Genomic DNA, 22,521 nt, shown 5'->3' with positions numbered 1-22,521 from the left:
TAGCTATTGTCCTTGTGATGAAGATGTGTGTGTTGTGGATATAAATGTATGTACAGTAATAAAAGAAAAAACTTCAATTTTCTAAATTCTATGATGATTATATGGTCTTGTTGCAAGACATACATATTTGCATACATTTCTTGAAGATATTCTCGCATTCCTACCCATCCATGTTATATCTACAATATACACTATGGTTTAACTATCATTTAACTATTGCTATGGGTGTGGCTTGTTACTAGGCATATCTGCATACATTTCTTGAAGATTTACTCCCATTCCTACCCATCCATGTTATATCTACAAAAAACACTGTGGTTTAACTATCATTTAACAGTTGCTATGGGTGTGGTCTTGTTGCTAGGCATATCTGCATACATTTCTTGAAGATATTCTCCCATTCCTACCCATCCATGTTATATCTACAATATACACTATGGTTTAACTATCATTTAACTATTGCTATGGGTGTGGTCTTGTTACTAGGCATATCTGCATCCATTTCTTGAAGATTTTCTCCCATTCCTACCCATCCATGTTATATCTACAATATACACTATGGTTTAACTATCTTTTAACTATTGCTATGGGTGTGGTCTTGTTACTAGGCATATCTGCATACATTTTTTAGAATGTTTATTCACTTGCCTTTCCTTCACTGACAGACTTTAATGTGAGCCATTGGGTCACTTTGTGTTAAAACTTTGCTAATTTTTCCAAGCAACCTCAAGGAGGGATAATTCAAGTGCCACTAACGTGCATACATGTTACATTTTGCTAAGTATTCCATAAAAGTTTTAATGATTTAATTAGATTAACAATAATATTTCTGTACAACCCTATCTGGCTAAATATTCATGAGAGAAATCTGACACAAAACATCATGTTTTTAGCACTTATCTGCATATCATTCAGGGGGATCATCATGTAATCAATATCCCTTGAACATGACATTTCCAGAGACATCTCTGTAAAATTGTCAGCCAAATCAAGTACTTTTGAAATTAAAGATTTTAGACCAAAAAGACATGTTTTTATACCTCATTTGCATGTCACTCATGGTATCATCATGTAATGAACAATTCTTATTCTACACACCTCTAGGAATGTTCTCACCAAGTTTTCAGACAAATCTAACCTGTAGTTTTTTAGTTTAATTTTTTTAAATGACATTTTATACCCAAATCACAAACCTTAGAATGATGCAATCATTTACTTTGAACAATTTCCCAACTAGACACCACAAGTAATATCCTTACCAAATTTCACAAGTCAATCGGTCTGGTGGTTTTGGAGTTTAAATCTCACACACACACACACACACACACACACACACACACACACACACACACACACACACACATATACATACATACATACATACATACATACATACATACATACATACATACATACATCTACAGACAGACAGACAGACAGACACCACACTGTGCCTATAGCACTACTGAACCTCAGATCAGTTGTGCTAAAAACATTCTAGTTACAGCTAGAGTAGATTTAAACCCATTTTGAAGTATCACAATGTCCTTGCAGACAGTACCTACCTGTTTTCATTTTGAAATCTTGCTTGACAATTCCTGTGACATCAATTCATCCTATTCTGCCTTTGCTGTGATATAGAATATGTTGAATCAGCTATACCATTCCAAGAATGTTCTGTTTATGATGAAATCAAACAGACAATATGTTTCAGTTATGTGAATGATATGTACTGTCTGTGAAATCAAACAGACTATATGTTTCAGTTATGTGAATGATATGTACTGTCTGTGAAATCAAACAGACTATATGTTTCAGTTATGTGAATGATATGTACTGTCTGTGAAATCAAACAGACTATATGTTTCAGTTATGTGAATGATATGTCCTGTCTGTGAAATCAAACATACTATATGTTTTAGTTATGTGAATGATATGTCCTGTCTGTGAAATCAAACATACTACATGTTTCAGTTATGTGAATGATATGTCCTGTCTGTGAAATCAAACAGACTATATGTTTCAGTTATGTGAATGATATGTCCTGTCTGTGAAATCAAACATACTATATGTTTCAGTTATGTGAATGATATGTCCTGTCTGTGAAATCAAACATACTATATGTTTCAGTTACGTGAATGATATGTCCTGTCTGTGAAATCAAACATATTATATGTTTCAGTTATGTGAATGATATGTCCTGTCTGTGAAATCAAACAGACTATATGTTTCAGTTATGTGAATGATATGTCCTGTCTGTGAAATCAAACAGACTATATGTTTCAGTTATGTGAATGATATGTCCTGTCTGTGAAATCAAACATACTATATGTTTCAGTTATGTGAATGATATGTCCTGTCTGTGAAATCAAACAGACTATATGTTTCAGTTATGTGAATGATATGTCCTGTCTGTGAAATCAAACAGACTATATGTTTCAGTTATGTGAATGATATGTCCTGTCTGTGAAATCAAACATAAATTGTGTGATGTAATTTTGTTCAGAGATGTAAATAATATCATTATTTCAATAGAACTTGTTTCAGGACAATGGTCAACACACTTTATAGATATAGAATGGAACCAGTACTTCATCAACCAGATTTAAACTGAATGCCTTCTATAAGGGCAAAGTCTTTAGATTTTCATTCCTACACACAATAATTGTAGAAATGCAAACCTTGGCTACAGCTATCATATATGACACATTCCCCTTAATTGACAAATAGTTGCATCAAAGTATAAAAATATGTTAAGTTTGTATACTTACACTACTAAGATAGATTGATAATTACTGAAAATCATTAATTATACAAATTAATAATCTAGCTTTATGAGACACATGCAATTTGTTATCATCATCGTGTATACCAAATCTCGTGGAATTTAAAGCTTGCATTCTCAAATCATTAATTATACAAATGACTGATTGCAATTAAAAAACTACATCAGTAAAGTGTATCAATGCATGTATCAAATTAAGCTTTCTTAAAATATAGCGTAATTATTAATAAGTAATTATGCAAATGACTACAACTTTTGTCATTTGACCTCTAGATACTGTAAAATTTAAAAAATTAATACCAATAGACGTTGTTATAGACGTGGTCCTGTTTTAGGGACCGGTCAGTTTCTTCGGCTGGGGGGGGGGGGGGGTTGGTGGATTAGGAGGGGGTGTCACCTTGTTTTTGAAATTGGCAGTAGGGGGGGTCATGCTGTTTTCAAAATTGTGGATAGGGGGTTCATTGTGTTTTGGGTTGTGATGGAAGAAAAAATCCTTTTTTTACAATGGCATATAGCCTTGTCTGAAATGTGGTACATGTCAATATTTGTTCTTGTTCCTGTTTCTTACATGAATTCTTTAATATTACTTATTAGTTCAAACATAACTATACATATACATATACCTAGCTACCACACTAGTTACAGAACATGTCATGTAAATGCTTGGCTGTTTCACAATCAGTGCTTCACTTATATTGCACTTTTGGGCAAAGATGAACTTGAAGGTTTCGTAATGGTAATCTTCATAGATAGTTTATAAAAGGAGTTATCTATAATGTTCCCTACTCGTTACTATGAACTTGTCAGAAGGGATTAATACACTTTCTATTTTGGACACTACATGTTATTGACACTACAAATCACCACATCTCATCAGATTCCAGTTTCTATTATACACTAGGTATGACCACCTAAAGTTCTCTAATATACCAGTGACTTTACTATACATGCAATATTAATGACACTGTACCAATGTTACGGGGCCATTTTTATGTGACATGGGAATCTCATTTAAAACTTACATTTACGTTAGCTATTTGAAGCTTGGAAATATTACCTCAAAGGCTATGAATAACCTAAACATTGCCTTAATAGAAGCAAAAAACTGCAGATCTGCCAGGGGGAAAAACCCCAAGGCCTCCCTCACCCCCAGAGGTCACCCATGCATTCAACCAACAATCAGATGCACCAACAACATTTTTACTGTCATAATGGTATTGAACTTTTCTAAAATATTTTCACCCAATTCTAATTTGAGATGATGTTGTCTTTTAAATAAATGAAATGGTTGCCTAGATAGTCTTAAGTTGCCTTAAACTCCAAATCTCCCCTACCAATGATACTACCATTAGATGTGCTGACCTTTACTACATGTATATGCTGATGCCATATAACTTTTTAAGAACATATTTCAACCCTATGTAAGTTATAAAGAATAGTTTCTGATACTTGATGGTGCTGTCTTGTAAAGCATGGATTGAGTTATTGCTTGAAAGGGTCTGAATAGCTTATAAAAATTGGCTTACTGTCAAGATGCTATCAAACTTAATATTTCAAAAATATTTTTTCTTTTTACATGTTGGTGCTGTCTTGTAAAGTTTGGAAATTATTGTCTGAAAGGGTCTGAATAGTCTCAAAATTGACTTTTCGGAGTAAAAAACCTTCAGGGCTTCTAGGGGGTCTCCCCCCCCCCCCCCAATAAGACATGTACACATTCCCTTCTCAAGCTCCCCCCCCCCCCCCACACCCCACATTTCACTGTCAAGATGCTATTAAACTCCTTTTGGAATATATTTACCCTGTGTAGTCAATAATTACAATTATGATAGTGCTAATACCCGGGATCTTATAAAGTAGATGCAAGACAGTCAAGCAATCCACAGAGTCACAATCAACAAGTCATTGAGAATGACATATAGTCCCCGCTATGATTGGGTTTTAAGGCAGTTTATGTCAGCATTTTCTTGATATCACTACTCTGATCACACAACAACACTTGTGAACCTAAATCAAACAGACTTAGATATGTTGTGTCTGCTTGTTGGACATGGAACATGCCTACTCATGTTGTGTCTCCTCGTTGGACATGGGGCATGCCTACTCTTCAAGATGATGTGATGGAATAAACCATTCAACAATAAAGGATGTGTAGGGTTATGGGGGGGGGGACCTGTTCAAGCATGTCTGAGTTATGGCTTTGGACATGAAAACTGCACCAACAAAATTGCTGCCAGGCAGCCATATCAGATTGTATCACGACGAAAATGGATATGCACATGTATGTCATAGAACACTGTCCTAATACCAACTTTGAATGACATCTGTTCAAGCATGTCTGAGTTATGGCTTTGGACATGGAAAATTCGCAAACAAAATGGCTGCTAGGCAGCCATATTGGATCGTATCATGACAACAATGAATATGCACATGTATGTCATAAAACACTGTGCTACTACCACCTTTGAATGAGATCTGTTCAAGCATGTCAGAGTTATGGCTTTAGAAAAATTCGCAAACAAAATGGCTGCTAGGCGGCCATCATGAAACAAATTGATGTGCATATGTATGCCATTGTATGTTGCCCCTGTGCCAAGTTTGAAAAAAAGCGTTCCAGGCATCTCCAAGAAACGACTCTGGGCAGACGGACGGACGGAACCCAATCCATAAGTCCCCATCCTGAACTTCGGCCGGCAGGGACTCAAAAAAGTAGTCATGAGATTGCAGTCCAGACTTTTGTTTCACCTTTTCGTTAAAAGCTGGTGATATGATGTCTTGTTGCTTTTTAAAAATCACTTTAACGGTGAAACATTGTGAATTTTCAAAAACGAATGATAAAAAGTTAATAATAGTATTTTGTGATGTCTTCTACCTAATAATGGTTTATTTTAGTCAATGAACCTAGCAGCTCAAAAGCGAGGGACAGTTATTCAGGAGACAGTAGACCTAGTACCTTTCGCTTGACGCATATGACGTACTGTTGGAAGATGCTAGCGCTCTGCATCTCTGTCATTGAGATTGAAGCATTTTCAGACAAGACCTTTTCAGTTATGATTAGCGAAATATTTATTTTTTGTCGAGATAAGTAGGTCTACAATTCCGATTTACACGATGTATCTTGCCATGTCACATTCAGCTTTGAACACTTGACTAAATTTAGTCCAGCTTGCATACAAAATGCTAGTCCTGCTTGCAGACGGGCACGGGTCTATATTACTGACAAGACCCACAACACCGAAGGGTGACTTGTTCCATATGCAAGCAGGACAAACGAAATATGTGCACCACCTGCAAGCAAGTCCACAGACTATTAAATTAAAATATGAGACGATGTTAGGTCTACTATAAGTTGAATGTTGTTGACAATTATGGATGGTGTTTTTGGTAAATTTGTTAGAAAATGAAAATTCGAATTGCCTCAAAATTATTTTAGATACTTAGTTTATTTCATTTATCATTAAAATTTTCCAGGGTTAAAGCTGTAAGACACTGGAATTATTTATAGCCAACCTCAAAAATCCTTTTTGTGTGTGTGCATTTCCCAGTCATTATTTTTCTGAGATTTTGTGTACTTTTCATAACAGTATGGTGACTATAATATAAAAGTACAATATTTTACCAACTTTCCTTGTGAAGTGTGATTTATAGTGAGACATCATATGAAACCACTAACCACTTTATTACATTGCTAAAACAAAACTACATAGTGAAGAGCTGAAGAACTGAACCACTTCTACATGTTACCAAAATAAAAAAACACAAAAAAAACCAGTGAAGCTATTCTAACCGATAGGTCGATCACTTGTTAGACTTAATTTGCATATCACTAATTTGACCAGCAAGGTGTGATTGCAGCTTCATGTACACATCCCTAGATGCATCCCCATTAAATTCCTGCCTAATCTATTCAGTAGTTTTGAAATGACACATTTTTAGACATAATTTGCTTATCACTGATGGGATCATCATGTTTTGAACAATTTTTAATCTAAGCTCCACTGAGAATGTTCCCATCAAATTTCAACCCAATCTGCTCAATAATTTTGGAATTATAGATTTTTGACTGAAGGGGCCCATTTTTATACCTAATTTGCATATCACTGATGGTTTCATCATACTCCTAAGAATGTTCCTACCAAATTTCAGCCCACTCTGCTTAGTAGTTAAAGATATTTTAGTAAAAAGATACATTTTTCAACATAATCACTGATGGAATCATCATGTCATGAACAATTCTTAATCTAAACTCTCTCAAGACTGTTCCCATCAAATTTCAGACTGGGTATCCTGAGTTTAAGTTTTTATTTTTTTACCAAAATATCATTTTTTTTTTACCTAAATCACACATCGGTTGTAAGATCATTTTGATTTGAACAATTTCTTAACAAGACACCCAAGGTAATACACCAACCAAATATCATGGCAATCTGTCGAGCAGTTTTTGACTTTAAGTTATTCACACACACACACACACACACACTTTTCCATGCCTATAGCACTACTGAACCTTATCAGTTCAGTTGTGCTAAAAATAGCACCAATGGTGTTGTAGCACAACTGTATTTGGCTGCAACTATGAGTGTGGTCCTGTTGCTAGGCATAATTACATACATTTTTTGAATCTTTATTCATTTACCTACCTATCCCTGTTGTTATCTTAGTTTGTAATATGATCATCATTTCACTGTTGCTCAGGGCATGGTCATGGTTTCTAAGGCCAGTTGTGTCAAAATGCTTTGAACAACAACAGCAAAAATAAAAACCCCAAAAACATCCCCACCAAGTTTTAGCCCCATTCACCATGTAGTTTTCAAGATATGTTTTGATCAAGATTGAGATTTTAGATCTAATTTGCATATCTGATGATGCAGGGTTTTCATTTTTTGGTTATGGGGAGGGGGGGGGGGTCTTTGTGACCCAAGGTCTGAAAATTTTGGGGTCACAGCTGGAAATCTGGGGGTCAATCACAAAACCAAGCAATTAATGTCTGTAAGATGGGGAAATAGTACAATGGAGAGATTGAAATAAGCCAGAACAGAATTAAATTGATTTGAATGAAATTGAGAAGGCAAATGAAAATACAAATAATTAAGTTTAATCCCAGTCTTTATTCACCCATGATGAGATAGGAACTTTGTTATATACCGTGCATTTACATTTTTATCATTCGTCTAGAGATTTTGAAAGTACCTGTTCAATGCATTCTTTGAACTCCCTGACAATCTAGGGCTGTTTGTAATAGTCAATAAACCATTCAATGTTTGAACATGCATGGAATCGGTATTTATACATGATCACAAGGGAGAACTTTTTTAGCCATTATATCATAACATAAACATGTTAACAGTTCACAGTTGAGTTGGGTATGACTATGATATTACATTGTCACTCATTTCTTGAGATTTCCTCCCGTTTGTTACCCAATGTGTAGATAGGCTACGTTTCTTTTATTTACCTTTACTTCCTCATAATTGCGTCTTATACATGTGTCTTTCGGCTTCCGGTTGTTACCGGTGAGATAAGCAGTAACACCCAGAAGACAAAATACATACGTAAAAGATGCAATTACAATGACGCTAGTCCTGCTTGCATATGGAGTAATCCGGGACTCGAATCTGACAATTGTCCCTATTATTTCGCCGTCCTGCAAAGAGTCAGCTGTGAAACACAGGCTTACTAAAAATTCTGGTAACTAAGGATTAAAATCGCCCGGAGGTAAAATATTAGCAATAAATGAATTATTTGTCTGTTTACCTCATCTTGACTGCAAAACTTCCATTGCGGGTTACCAAAACTCTTGAAATCAAGTTCTACCGTAAATTTAATCACTTCTCCTTATGTACGTCGGCGCAAGTGTCTCTGGGTAATTATTCATCTCACTCAACGATATCAAATATGGCGGTGAATGTTGAATTTGAATGTTGCAGTTTGAACTTGAAAAGGTCCGATTTCAACGCTTTTTGTGATTTGAGCAGGGAATACTACCGTCAGAGGAATGGAAAAGGCATAGATATTCGATCAATTGCTAATATTTGATCATTGGGTAGGCAATTCTCTTGCAATTGGTGCGCAAACATTTTGTAATCAGAATCTAATGTAATCACTTCAAATGGAGAGGAATATTAAATCTTGTGCCGAAATTCTTGCGTCTGATAGGACACAGTCCTGATTTTTATGAGAATCACAAGGTCATAATAATGCGTAAAAGACGCAATATATTGTGTCATGTAAAACCCTGCCAATGATGGGATCATCACATTGTGAATCACATTTTCACGTACACATCTCCATGGGCATCAACATTAAGTTTCAGCCGAATCTGCTGAGTAGTTTTGGAATTATAGATTTTTTTTACCAAAAACACATATTTTGTTACCTAATTTGCATATCACTTATGGGATCATCATGTTATGAACAATTCTCAATCTAAACACCCCAAAGAATGTTTCCACCAAATTGCAGACAAATCTGGCTCAGTAGTTTTGGAATTATAGATTTTTGACCAAAAAGACACTTTTTTAGTCCTAATTTGCATATCACTGATGGGATCATCATGGCATGAACAATTCTTAATCTAAACACCCCTAAGAATGTTCCTATCAAATTTCAGAACAATCTGCCCTGTAGCTACCCTGTGATTCTGTAAGAGACTGACTACCTAGCTACCCTGTGATTCTGTAAGAGACTGACTACCTAGCTACCCTGAGATTCTGTAAGAGACTGACTACCTAGCTACCCTGTGCTTCTGTAAGAGACTGACTACCTAGCCACCTGTGATTCCATGAGAGACTGACTACCTAGCTACCCTGTGATTCTGTAAGAGACTGACTACCTAGCTACCCTGTGATTCTGTAAGAGACTGACTACCTAGCCACCCTGTGATTCTGTAAGAGACTGACTACCTAGCTACCCTGTGATTCTGTAAGAGACTGACTACCTAGCTACCCTGTGATTCCATGAGAGACTGACTACCTAGCTACCCTGTGATTCTGTAAGAGACTGACTACCTAGCCACCCTGTGATTCTGTAAGAGACTGACTACCTAGCTACCCTGTGATTCTGTAAGAGACTGACTACCTAGCTACCCTGTGATTCTGTAAGAGACTGACTACCTAGCTACCTTGTGATTCTGTAAGAGACTGACTACCTAGCTACCTTGTGATTCTGTAAGAGACTGACTACCTAGCCACCCTGTGATTCTGTAAGAGACTGACTACCTAGCCACCCTGTGATTCTGTAAGAGACTGACTACCTAGCTACCCTGTGATTCTGTAAGAGACTGACTACCTAGCTACCCTGTGATTCTGTAAGAGACTGACTACCTAGCTACCTTGTGATTCTGTAAGAGACTGACTACCTAGCTACCTTGTGATTCTGTAAGAGACTGACTACCTAGCTACCCTGTGATTCTGTAAGAGACTGACTACCTAGCCACCCTGTGATTCTGTAAGAGACTGACTACCTAGCCACCCTGTGATTCTGTAAGAGACTGACTACCTAGCTATCCTGTGATTCTGTAAGAGACTGACTACCTAGCCACCCTGTGATTCCGTAAGAGACTGACTACCTAGCTATCCTGTGATTCTGTAAGAGACTGACTACCTAGCTACCCAGTGATTCCGTAAGAGACTGACTACCTAGCCACCCTGTGATTCCGTAAGAGACCGACTACCTAGCTACCCTGTGATTCTGTAAGATACTGACTACCTAGCTACCCTGTGATACTGTAAGAGACTGAGTACCTACCCTGTGATTCTGTAAATGTGACATGATTGAAGACTGGTCTGGCACTGAGCTGACAAATACTGATATTATCCGATGGACTTCTCATTTCCAGTCTCCATACATTAGGTTGTATACTACAGGACAAAACAAATAATAATGATACTGACTTTGAAGGTTAAAAGGTATGAAATTACCTGTTCTTTCTCTACGCAAATAGAGGCATCACCATCAACATCAACATTTTCCATTCACGGGCAGACATAATAGCTTCTGAGTATGCTGATAAAAAGGGGAAACGTATGTCTATGTCTGGTAAAAGTCTGGGGCATGCACTTACTATATAAATTTCTACTTGACTATTGGAGCTCCTTCTACGGTGTGAGCTATGCTACAACGTTCTATAAAATCTTCACATTACATGTTATGGTTGGCCGTAAGATCGCATCTGCAGGCAATCATGCTGGAGAATCCACTGACATAATTTCATACGATCTCTTCACTATTTCAAAATTTAAAATCTTGTTTTTACTTCGTTCGATACTCGCACGTGTAGCTGTTTCTGAAACCACACACCTTGTAAGACTTACTTAGTATACAGATTCCTGACCACAAACCGTGTAAGACTTACTTAGTATACAGATTCCTGACCACAAACCATGTAAGACTTACTTAGTATACAGATTCCTGACCACAAACCATGTAAGACTTACTTAGTATACAGATTCCTGACCACAAACCTTGTAAGACTTACTTAGTAATAGTATACAGATTCCTGACCACAAACCTTACTTGGTATAGATTCCTGACCACAAACCATGTAAGACTTACTTAGTATACAGATTCCTGACCACAAACCTTGTAAGACTTACTTAGTAATAGTATACAGATTCCTGACCACAAACCTTACTTGGTATAGATTCCTAACCACAAACCATGTAAGACTTGCTTAGAATACAGATTCCTGACCACAAACAATGTGAGACTCACTAGTAGTATACAGATTCCTGACCACAAACCATGTAAGACTTACTTAGTATACAGATTCCTGACCACAAACAATGTGAGACTCGCTAGTAGTATACAGATTCCTGACCACAAACCATGTAAGACTTACTTAGTATACAGATTCCTGACCACAAACCTTGTAAGACTTACTTAGTATACAGATTCCTGACCACAAACAATGTGAGACTCGCTAGTAGTATACAGATTCCTGACCACAAACCATGTAAGACTTACTTAGTATACAGATTCCTGACCACAAACAATGTGAGACTCGCTAGTAGTATACAGATTCCTGACCACAAACAATGTAAGACTTACTTAGTATACAGATTCCTGACCATAGAAGCTTCCAATGATAGTTCAAATGTCTGAACTTGACTATGCTGGTTGTCTTCATAATACTTCAAAGAGAAAACAATGATAACATAGAATAATATTAAATACTATTAGGGTTAGCATTGGCTGTGTGGTTGAACCTCTTTCCTCTATTATCAGGCTATTTGTGGTCCTCATCATTTTACCCGAGTTATATTGGATACCCCTTTCAGCAAGGGAAACTAATATCTAATTGTAAAAACACAAATTTACACATTTCCTTCACTAACCTTCATTTAGTCATATTTGTCACAAAACCTGATAAGAAGGTTAAAGGGTGGTCATGGCACATGGGGGTTAAAACTTAAATTTGATAATTTGTCAATTTGTCACATCTTGGCTGACCCTCTCATTAAAGCAGGTATGTACAACCCCCTCAACTGGGTAAATGCGACTACAACTGAGAGTCTCAAATTGAAGTAAACACTAAGTGCGACTGTCATTGCGACTGCTGTTGAGACTCTCAAAGGGGGTTATAAACAGTGAATGAGAGTGAATCTGAGACCTTATTTGAGACTTTCAATGGGCTGATAAACAGTAAGTGCGATTCATTCTGAGACCATCCAGCTACTACGGTAGTACCGTATGACTTTATCATTCACATCTAACTGTATAAAGATCACAGTGAGTGACTGTTGAAATTTCACCATGGATCTAAGATCTTGCAAACTGATTTTAGTTATTTACTTCATGCCATCAAAACACCTGCACCTTTGACATCCTCTCCTTATACTACACACATACACAATAAATTTTGATGTGATATACCGGTATAAGTAAGTTGTTATAGACTACACACATACACAATAAGTTTTGATGTGATATACCGGTATAAGTAAGTTGTTATAGACTACACACATACACAATAAGTTTTGATGTGATATACCGGTATAAGTATTAACTTGTTATAGACTACACACATACACAATAAGTTTTGATGTGATATACCGGTATAAGTAAGTTGTTATAGACTACACACATACATAATAAGTTTTGATGTGATATACCGGTATAAGTAAGTTGTTATAGACTACACACATACACAATAAGTTTTGATGTGATATACCGGTATAAGTAAGTTGTTATAGACTACACACATACACAATAAGTTTTGATGTGATATACCGGTATAAGTAAGTTGTTATAGACTACACACATACACAATAAGTTTTGATGTGATATACCAGTATAAGTAAGTTGTTATAGACTACACACATAAGTTTTGATGTGATATACCGGTATAAGTAAGTTGTTATAGACTACACACATACATAATAAGTTTTGATGTGATATACTATAAGTAAGTTGTTATAGACTACACACATACACAATAAGTTTTGATGTGATATACCGGTATAAGTAAGTTGTTATAGACTACACACATACACAATAAATTTTGATGTGAAATACCGGTATAAGTAAGTTGCTATAGACTACACACATACATAATAAGTTTTGATGTGATATACCGGTATAAGTAAGTTGTTATAGACTACACACATACATAATAAGTTTTGATGTGATATACCGGTATAAGTAAGTTGTTATAGACTACACACATACACAATAAGTTTTGATGTGATATACCGGTATAAGTAAGTTGTTATAGACTACACACATACACAATAAGTTTTGATGTGATATACCAGTATAAGTAAGTTGTTATAGACTACACACATAAGTTTTGATGTGATATACCGGTATAAGTAAGTTGTTATAGACTACACAAATACACAATAAGTTTTGATGTGATATACCGGTATAAGTAAGTTGTTATAGACTACACACATACACAATAAGTTTTGATGTGATATACCGGTATAAGTAAGTTGTTATAGACTACACACATACACAATAAGTTTTGATGTGATATACCGGTATAAGTAAGTTGTTATAGACTACACACATACATAATAAGTTTTGATGTGATATACCGGTATAAGTAAGTTGTTATAGACTACACACATACACAATAAGTTTCGATGTGATATACCAGTATAAGTAAGTTGTTATAGACTACACACATACACAATAAGTTTTGATGTGATATACCGGTATAAGTAAGTTGTTATAGACTACACACATACACAATAAATTTTGATGTGATATACCGGTATAAGTAAGTTGTTATAGACTACACACATACACAATAAGTTTTGATGTGATATACCGGTATAAGTAAGTTGTTATAGACTACACACATACATAATAAGTTTTGATGTGATATACCGGTATAAGTAAGTGGTTATAGACTACACACATACACAATAAGTTTTGATGTGATATACCGGTATAAGTAAGTGGTTATAGACTACACACATACACAATAAGTTTTGATGTGATATACCGGTACAGGGGTCGAAATAATGGCCTTTTACTTGCCCCGGGCAAGTGATTTCAAGGCTTGGGCAAGTTGTTTTGAAAAGTACTTGTCCTAAGGGGCAAGGAGAATTTCTTATGATTATTGATCAGGGATATGTTTTTGCATGTGTTCATGCTGTACTTATCAGACACTGCACATGTCTGATAGGACTTTGAATACATTGTATAACCATGGTGCCAACAAGTCTGGAAAATTATAACATTGTAGCAATATTGAGAAGACGTCTTTCTTGACTGACCACTTTTCAAAACAATCTGGACCAGCTGTCCTTGACATACTTTGTTTACTCTATGAAGAAAACATACCTGGAATGACCAGTGACTCATTGAATATTGTTCATCAATAGTAAATTACAGCATGATTTTTCAGGTTTTGGGTGTTTAAATCAACTGCAAATTTTACAACAGTCATTTTATTTGAAAATACTACTAGGAAAATATAAACAAATCATACTGGGAGAAAAATAGTTGGTGTGGATCAGGAAGGAAAGAAAATATATTGATATCGTGGAAAAGGAAATACTTAGAAAGATTTTACATCAGTGTTGAAATAAATGTTAATTTTTATGTTGATAGCTTATGAAAGTGCTGAAAACATTATTTTAACAAGTCATTGAGAATGACATATTCCCCGCTATAATTGGGTTTTAAGGAATTATCACTACTCTGATCACGCAACAACATTTGTGAACCTAAAACAAACAGACTTAGATATGTTGTGTGTGCTTGTTGGACATGGAATATGCCTCCAACAATAAAGGATTGGTTGGGTATGGGGGATCATATCACGATGAAAATGGAGTCAGAGTTATGGCTTTGGACATGGAAAATTCACAAACAAAATGGCTGCCAGGCAGCCATATTGGATCGTATCACGGCGAAAATGGAAATGCACATGTATGTCATAGAACACTGTCCTAATACCAACTTTGAATGAGGTCTGTTCAAGCATGTCTTAGTAATGGCTTTGGACATGGAAAATTCACAAACAAAATGGCTGCCAGGCAGCCATATTGGATCGTATCACGACGAAAATGGAAATGCACATGTATGTCATAGAACACTGTCCTAATACCAACTTTGAATGAGATCTGTTTAAGCATGTCTGAGTTATGGCTTTGGACATGGAAAATTCACAAACAAAATGGCTGCCACGCAGCCATATTGGATCGTATCACGACGAAAATGGATATGCACATGTATGTCATAGAACACTGTCCTAATACCAACTTTGAATGAGATCTGTTTAAGCATGTCTGAGTTATGGCTTTGGACATGGAAAATTCACAAACAAAATGGCTGCCAGGCAGCCATATTGGATCGTATCACGACGAAAATGGATATGCACATGTATGTCATAGAACACTGTCCTAATACCAACTTTGAATGAGATCTGTTTAAGCATGTCTGAGTTATGGCTTTGGACATGGAAAATTCACAAACAAAATGGCTGCCAGGCAGCCATATTGGATCGTATCACGACAACAATGAATATGCACATGTATGTCATAGAACGCTGTCCTAATACCAGCTAAATTTCTTGCATAAATCCTTACGGAAGGCATTCAGTTTAAATCTGGTTATACCACTGATGGGATCATCATGTCATGAACAATTCTTAATCCAAACACCTTACCATCAACTTACCTGGTATCGTATAGATTATAAATCCTCTCCCAGTAATAATATTGGACGGCAGGAAATACATGAAAATAACCGCATTTTGGTTTGCAAACATTCACTTTTTGGTACATTTTCAGGTAATGACAAATAAACATGAACATATGATACCACAGGCACTCGAATCAATCTGTATGATTTGGTGAGGGAAAATGTATATGAATAAGAGAAGGCTCTTATTCACAGGTACTCGTCGAATCAATGTGTATGATTTGGGGAGGAAAAATGTATATGAATAAGAGAAGGCTCTTATTCACTATACATTTAAAAAGAAAATAAACACATTGATTCGAGTGCCTGTGTATGATATGGTATTCATCGGCAGTGAAATGACACAAAATGCACATGCTATCTCAAGTAACTTACGCAGACATACCGTAACAAGTTGTAGAAAGGATAATGTATCATACTTTCGTTAATAACTGCACATACATCCCGAAATGTGGAGAAATACGCCAGCTGGGCCAGGCATCCACACATGTCGCGACCATTCTGAGCACACGGCCAGCTGATGACCTCTGACTTCACATTACAAAATTGTACAGCCCATTAGAACCACAGGGGCGTGTAATATTTCATAGATTGTTGTTTTCTTATTGCTTAGAATGCCGTTGTCTTTGGAAAATATCATACGAATCTTGCTGCTACAAATGTATCAGAGGTAGGAATATATAGTCAAAAGGTTGTTATATTTAGTCTGTAGACCTGGAAAACAACAATCTATGAAAGTGAAACATTACACGCCACTGTGATTAGAACCACGTCACGCAAGTGTTTGGCTAGGTTTGTTTGTAAACCAGGGGCCGGGGGGTGCACGTCCAACTCGGCCCATTTCCAACTCGGCCCACCAACTCGGCCCACCGTCTACCAACTCGGCCCACCAACTCGGCCCACCGTCTGCCAACTCGGCCCACCAACTCGGCCCACTCTCTGCCAACTCGGCCCACTCTCTGCCAACTTGACTATAGATATTTTGTCCCCTATTCGTCAATTCGTAAATACTAAGTAGTCAAGATGTACAACTCGACGTGATTGTAACTTCAAAACCGAAACACTTTGAAATAAACGATTGCGTTTATTACTAACGTATCGCCCACTTCGACACGACATGCACTCTAAAATGGGTTGATCTTTTTTTTTATTAATCGTTGGGAAGACGACTGTTGAAATTAAAGTATTTCGTGAAACTTGGCCTGTCCATGGAAGTACAAGGCGCTTTTACTTCCAAATTGAAAAGTCTGCCCATTTCAAATTTTTGATCATCACTTGAAAATACAGTACTAGTATATCGTTTTATGAAGGCGTTTGACAACTGGCACTTAACACCTACTCAATTAGCGTCGCTCATCGTCCTCTCAATTACACAAATAAACAGGAAATGTAGACACCTCCCTGTACCACAGACAAGAAAATCCCGTGACTGAAAACACTACTATTACATTTATTTCCGTTCCCAAATAACAATATAACAGTGTAGTTTTTTGGTTGAATATCAGTATTGTGATCAGTTACAAGATAATTCATCTCAGCATATTAGATGAAAAGGTAGTACGGTGTAGTACATTTCGGAAGGTCAATGGTATCTTACAGTCAATTCATAAAAGATTTCATGACACACATGTACCACATCCTGTAAACAGCGCGACACGCCTATCCCCGGCAGAAAGGGGGCATGGAACTAGACTACCCCGGAACCACGCCTCCAAACCCGTAAGCAGTTGTGATCAGTCACATATCTCAGGAGCACCACCAGCGAAAAATCATGTAAATTTCGATCTCTCATAGCGATGTTCGGGTGAGCCCGTGTCGCGACGGGGCATGGATGTATTATATGAATATTACTAGTATTTGATATTATCACGTCATCGACTCAAGACCTTGGCTTTAAATGACACAAACATTTTCGTCATGACGTGCGTGGGCCGAGTTGGCATGTAAATGGGCCGAGTTGGCATGTGAATGGGCCGAGTTGGCATGTAAATGGGCCGAGTTGGCATGTGAATGGGCCGAGTTGGCAATAACGTGGGCCGAGTTGGCGATGGGACGAGTTGGCAATGGGCCGAGTTGGTCCTACCCCGGGCCGGGGTCGTGCAGTGGGTGCACGTCCAACTCGGCCCATTTCCAACTCGGCCCACCGTCTGCCAACTCGGCCCACCAACTCGGCCCATTCTCTGTCAACTCGGCCCACCAACTCGGCCCACTCTCTGCCAACTTGACTATAGATATTCAGTCCTTCAGTCAATTCATGCGATCTACATTGTATATGCACTAGTATGTCAATCCATAGTGTCTTTACAAGTAGTAGTATACCGATGTCGGTGCTTGGAGCAAAGGATTTTTTCTCTGATTATATGAATATTACTAGTATTTGATATTATCACGTCATCGACTCAAGACCTTGGCTTTAAATGACACAAACATTTTCGTCATGACGTGCGTGGGCCGAGTTGGCATGTAAATGGGCCGAGTTGGCATGTGAATGGGCCGAGTTGGCATGTAAATGGGCCGATTTGGCAATCACGTGGGCCGAGTTGGCGATGGGACGAGTTGGCAATGGGCCGAGTTGGTCCTACCCCGTGCAGTGATCACATGATACAACAAGCAAAAATACAGCTGTTTGGTGAAAAATACGCCATATTTGCAGAGCTCTTGACCAATCGGAGTGCGATATTGGTGACAGGCGAGAGGTATAATTAATCACCTTTATGCACACATCCTGGTAAATAAAACTTAGAAATTTCATAGTCCACGTTTTGTACATTATCTAGTTCACCACGGTTGGTATGAGTGGCTGCATAACACTACTACCTGCTAATGCTATCACTACTTCGCTACGATGTATGAGTGGCTGCATAAACACAACTCCCTGCTAAATGCTATCACTACTTCGCTACAATGTATAATCGTGTACTTTGTTGTTGGAGTTAATTTTGAATATTAAAGCTGCATTCATTGTTAATACAGTTCTAAACTGATTTCAAAAAATAAAAAGTTTCACGATGCAACGCTATGCTAGTCGTAGCAGCCTTTATTCATTACACATACCATGTACCATTCTGTATTATAAACACTTGTCTACGATCCTCTTGATAGACTGTCGACAGTCGCTCGCGCCTTTTTTCCCTACGTCAAATATCTTAACTCCGATCCGGCGCAACACTACTATAATCGCACCCTGATATCCTCGACATCAGTATGCGATTGTAGTACTAGTATTGCGCCGGATCGGAGCGCGGCAACGACTTACTAAGTTTATTAGATAAAACGTAGGGAAAAAAGGCGCAAGCGACTGTCGACAATCTATCCTCTTGGCTGAATTTTATATTTACAACCCCAAACTGATTCATAAACACACATACTAATGTCAATACAAGAGGCTGATTCCATGGCAACGGAGACAAAGTCCAGTTTTAGTATCACCATGTAGTAGGCATATCGTCTTTCACATGTCGCATCCGGCATTTGTTTCCCGAGATATGTTTCAGAATACAATAAAATATCAATACATTGAGATACTTGGCAAATAATATTTGAAAGGGGTAAAATAACACAGCTTTCTAGGATCGCGGAAGTCCACACAACGCGAAATATTAACGTTTATATTTCGTGGTATATATCATTTAAGCCTTATATGCCAAGTATCTCAGTTTATCGATATTTTATTGTATTCTGAAACATATCTCGGGAAAAAAGTGCCTGTAATTAAATTATATACATAAAGGAATTACTGATGACCTAACTTCAGTATTTACAATTTTCACTACATTTTATATATTAAGCCAAGCCATTTTCGTACACGCTTGTCCTAAACATATTGCAATTTTTATTCCATATTTTAGTTGTGCAAATCGTCCTATGTTATCAATAAATACTGAAAATGCATGAAATACCACTGCTTTTCCATACGAGTGTCTGCCATCTCTTTTGTTTTCCATGTGCAACATTCTAAAAGTGCATGTAGTTGGCAAACGTTTTTACTCTTGAATGCGCCCGCTCAGTATGTAAACGAACAAGCGTGAAATCTATGTGAAAAATGTGATTCCTAGAACAGAAGACATTATTTCTGGTCACTTTATTGTACTTAATGGCCATCGGCCCAAAATACAAAGAAAATTAGTACATAGTCAGACAAAACGTCACAATCTCAGCAAATAGTGTTTGCTTCTTTTCTCAAAGATAGTGCATGGTAAAGAAAAAGAGCAAGTTTTTGGATTGTATCACTGTCTTCAGAACGCATGATTTCAATGAATCTTGTATAGGAAGGAGGAGAGTAAAAGTAACGTGGTATGTACTTATTCCGAAAAATGCACATTTAAGTAGGAAATGAAATTCGTGGTGTGAAGGTCACAGAGAGTACATATTCTGCCATCACGGTGTACATTATTTCTCCTCCCCAATTCAATTTGTAGCCAATGTGCTGAACACCTAAAGCGTGCAACCATCATGCGATGTTGGCCAAACTTGATTTCAGACAAGTACTTTTCACGGTGTAATGACAATTTAAAATTTCTGTAATGTAAAAGTTTATCAAAAGTTGATACATCACTCTGCCATTTCAAAAATAAAAATATTTTAAATCTACTTACAAAAGTATTTACAAATAAATCAATGTTTTCAACATGTTGCGCATTCCAAACATCTTCCAGGTTACAGATTTCTAGTAAACTTTTAATTTCTCTAACCCACCTTCTCTATCTGAAGGAGCATGTCGTAACATTTCCTGGGATATCTTTGACTTGGCATGTTTAAAAGTTTCGCCCAGTATTTGATACATCTTTTTGCTGTTAACAAATAAATAGGGTATCTTCCACAATCCCCTAGTACAGCGCAGTTCGGGGCACTTTTTGATACGCCAAGAAACATTCTACATGCCAACAGCTGCACCCTTTCCAATAATACATAACTCTGGAAACCCCAGATTTCAGAACCATATGTTAAAATTGGTACAATGAAAGTGTCAAAAATTTTAAAGAATGTTTTACATGACAATGTTCCTACTTTTCCACACTTACGCCACATGTACATAAATGATTTTCTACCTTGTTGTGAAAGTATTTTTGTCGCATAAGACCACTTCAAACGACAGGAGAAAAGAACCCCTAAATATTTGTAATACGATACAACATCAAGTCTCTGCCCTCTGAAAAACCATTTTTCTTTTTTCGATATACATCCGCCGTTTTTAAAAACCATTACTTTCGTCTTTGACAGATTTACTTTCATGTTCCACCTTTCACAATAGTTACTCAAAGTGTGTAATAAATTCTGCAGACCAAAGATACTGTCAGAAAACATAACAATGTCGTCAGCAAATAACAAGCATAAAATTTCTATTAGGTCAGGTGCAAGTTGAACCCCCCTTTGGCCAGTATGTTGCACTTCCCTTACTAGCTCGTTGATGAAAAATGAAAAGAGGAAAGGGCTAAGCATGCAACCTTGTCTCACTCCAATCGGACACTCGAAATACTCGGTTTTTCCCTTGACAATTCTCACACACGATTTGACACCACAGTACATACTATGAAGTATACAGAACATTTTTCCCTTGACGCCACCCTTTAAAAGCATATACCAAAGTCGTTGTCGTTCCACAGTGTCAAATGCTTTTGAAAAGTCAACAAAAACGCAATAAAATTTTCCCTTATTCAATGTCAAGTATTTTTGGATTATGGACTGTAAGATGAAAATGTTGTCAACTGTTGAGTAACCTCTCCTAAAACCAGCCTGGGCTTCGTCAATCTTTGTGAAAGCATCTGCCCAAAATGTAAGTCTACGGTTGAGGATACCTGTGAATATTTTACTGAAGATACTTAACAATGAGATTCCTCTGTAATTGTCTGGTACATTGGTGGCACCCTTTTTATGAATTGGAACAATTACCGCTTTTGCCCACTCTGTTGGAAAAATACCCGTATCCATAATTATATTGAATAAAGCTTTCAGATATGGAAGTAAAACTTGTGGTGATGATTTAAAAAATTCTCCCAAGATGTTGTCTGGACCAGCTGACTTCCCATTTTTAAGACTTGAGATACTAGCAAGTATTTCTTCATCTGTTATTGGACAATTAAGTATATCATAATCTATATCCTCGACTGCTGCTGGTATAACATCATCAACAGCTGACTGAAATAGATGTGTATATTCTTCTGACATATGGAAAGGAACATTATCACTTTGCTCTTTGTAGAGACTACTAAAATATTTGTACCAAGCCTCGGGTTGTATACAAGGTATATGTGGTTTAGAAATAGTAAGTCTACGGAGAGTGTGCCAAAAACTTTTGGGATCTTCAATACATATGGACAATTCATTTCTATAAGTTTCCATACACTTCCGCTTTTTATCACGACACTTGTTCTTAAAATCCCCCTTTAGCTGATTGTAACGATCAAGAGTCCGTGTCAGACCGTCCCGTCTGAATTGTCTAAGGCAGCTATACTTCTCCAATTTCAAACGTTTACATTCTGAGTCAAACCACTCTGGTTGTACTCTGCATTTTGGATTTACCAATATCTTTCTACTAAGACCACACTTTGAAACAGCACAATCAAAAATATCTTGCCAGACAA

At 37.1% G+C, this 22,521-nt stretch overlaps 1 long non-coding RNA gene across 1 annotated transcript in view; it reads right to left on the bottom strand.

The window, feature by feature from the left end:
• LOC144453948 (uncharacterized) overlaps window positions 1-16,712 on the bottom strand; it is a 21,153-nt gene extending 4,441 nt beyond the window's left edge. Inside the window, exons 1-4 of the long non-coding RNA XR_013482462.1 lie at window positions 16,690-16,712; window positions 16,326-16,471; window positions 10,529-10,641; window positions 1,566-1,677 (exon numbers count right to left, since the gene is read on the bottom strand). This is a non-coding gene — a long non-coding RNA (uncharacterized LOC144453948). The remainder of the gene's footprint in view (window positions 1-1,565; window positions 1,678-10,528; window positions 10,642-16,325; window positions 16,472-16,689) is intronic.
• Window positions 16,713-22,521: the final 5,809 nt, after the last annotated feature.

The sequence above is a fragment of the Glandiceps talaboti genome, chromosome 3 (genome assembly GCF_964340395.1).
Source record: "Glandiceps talaboti chromosome 3, keGlaTala1.1, whole genome shotgun sequence".
NCBI lineage: Eukaryota > Metazoa > Hemichordata > Enteropneusta > Spengelidae > Glandiceps > Glandiceps talaboti.
This window is presented reverse-complemented; position numbering and strand designations above follow the sequence as displayed.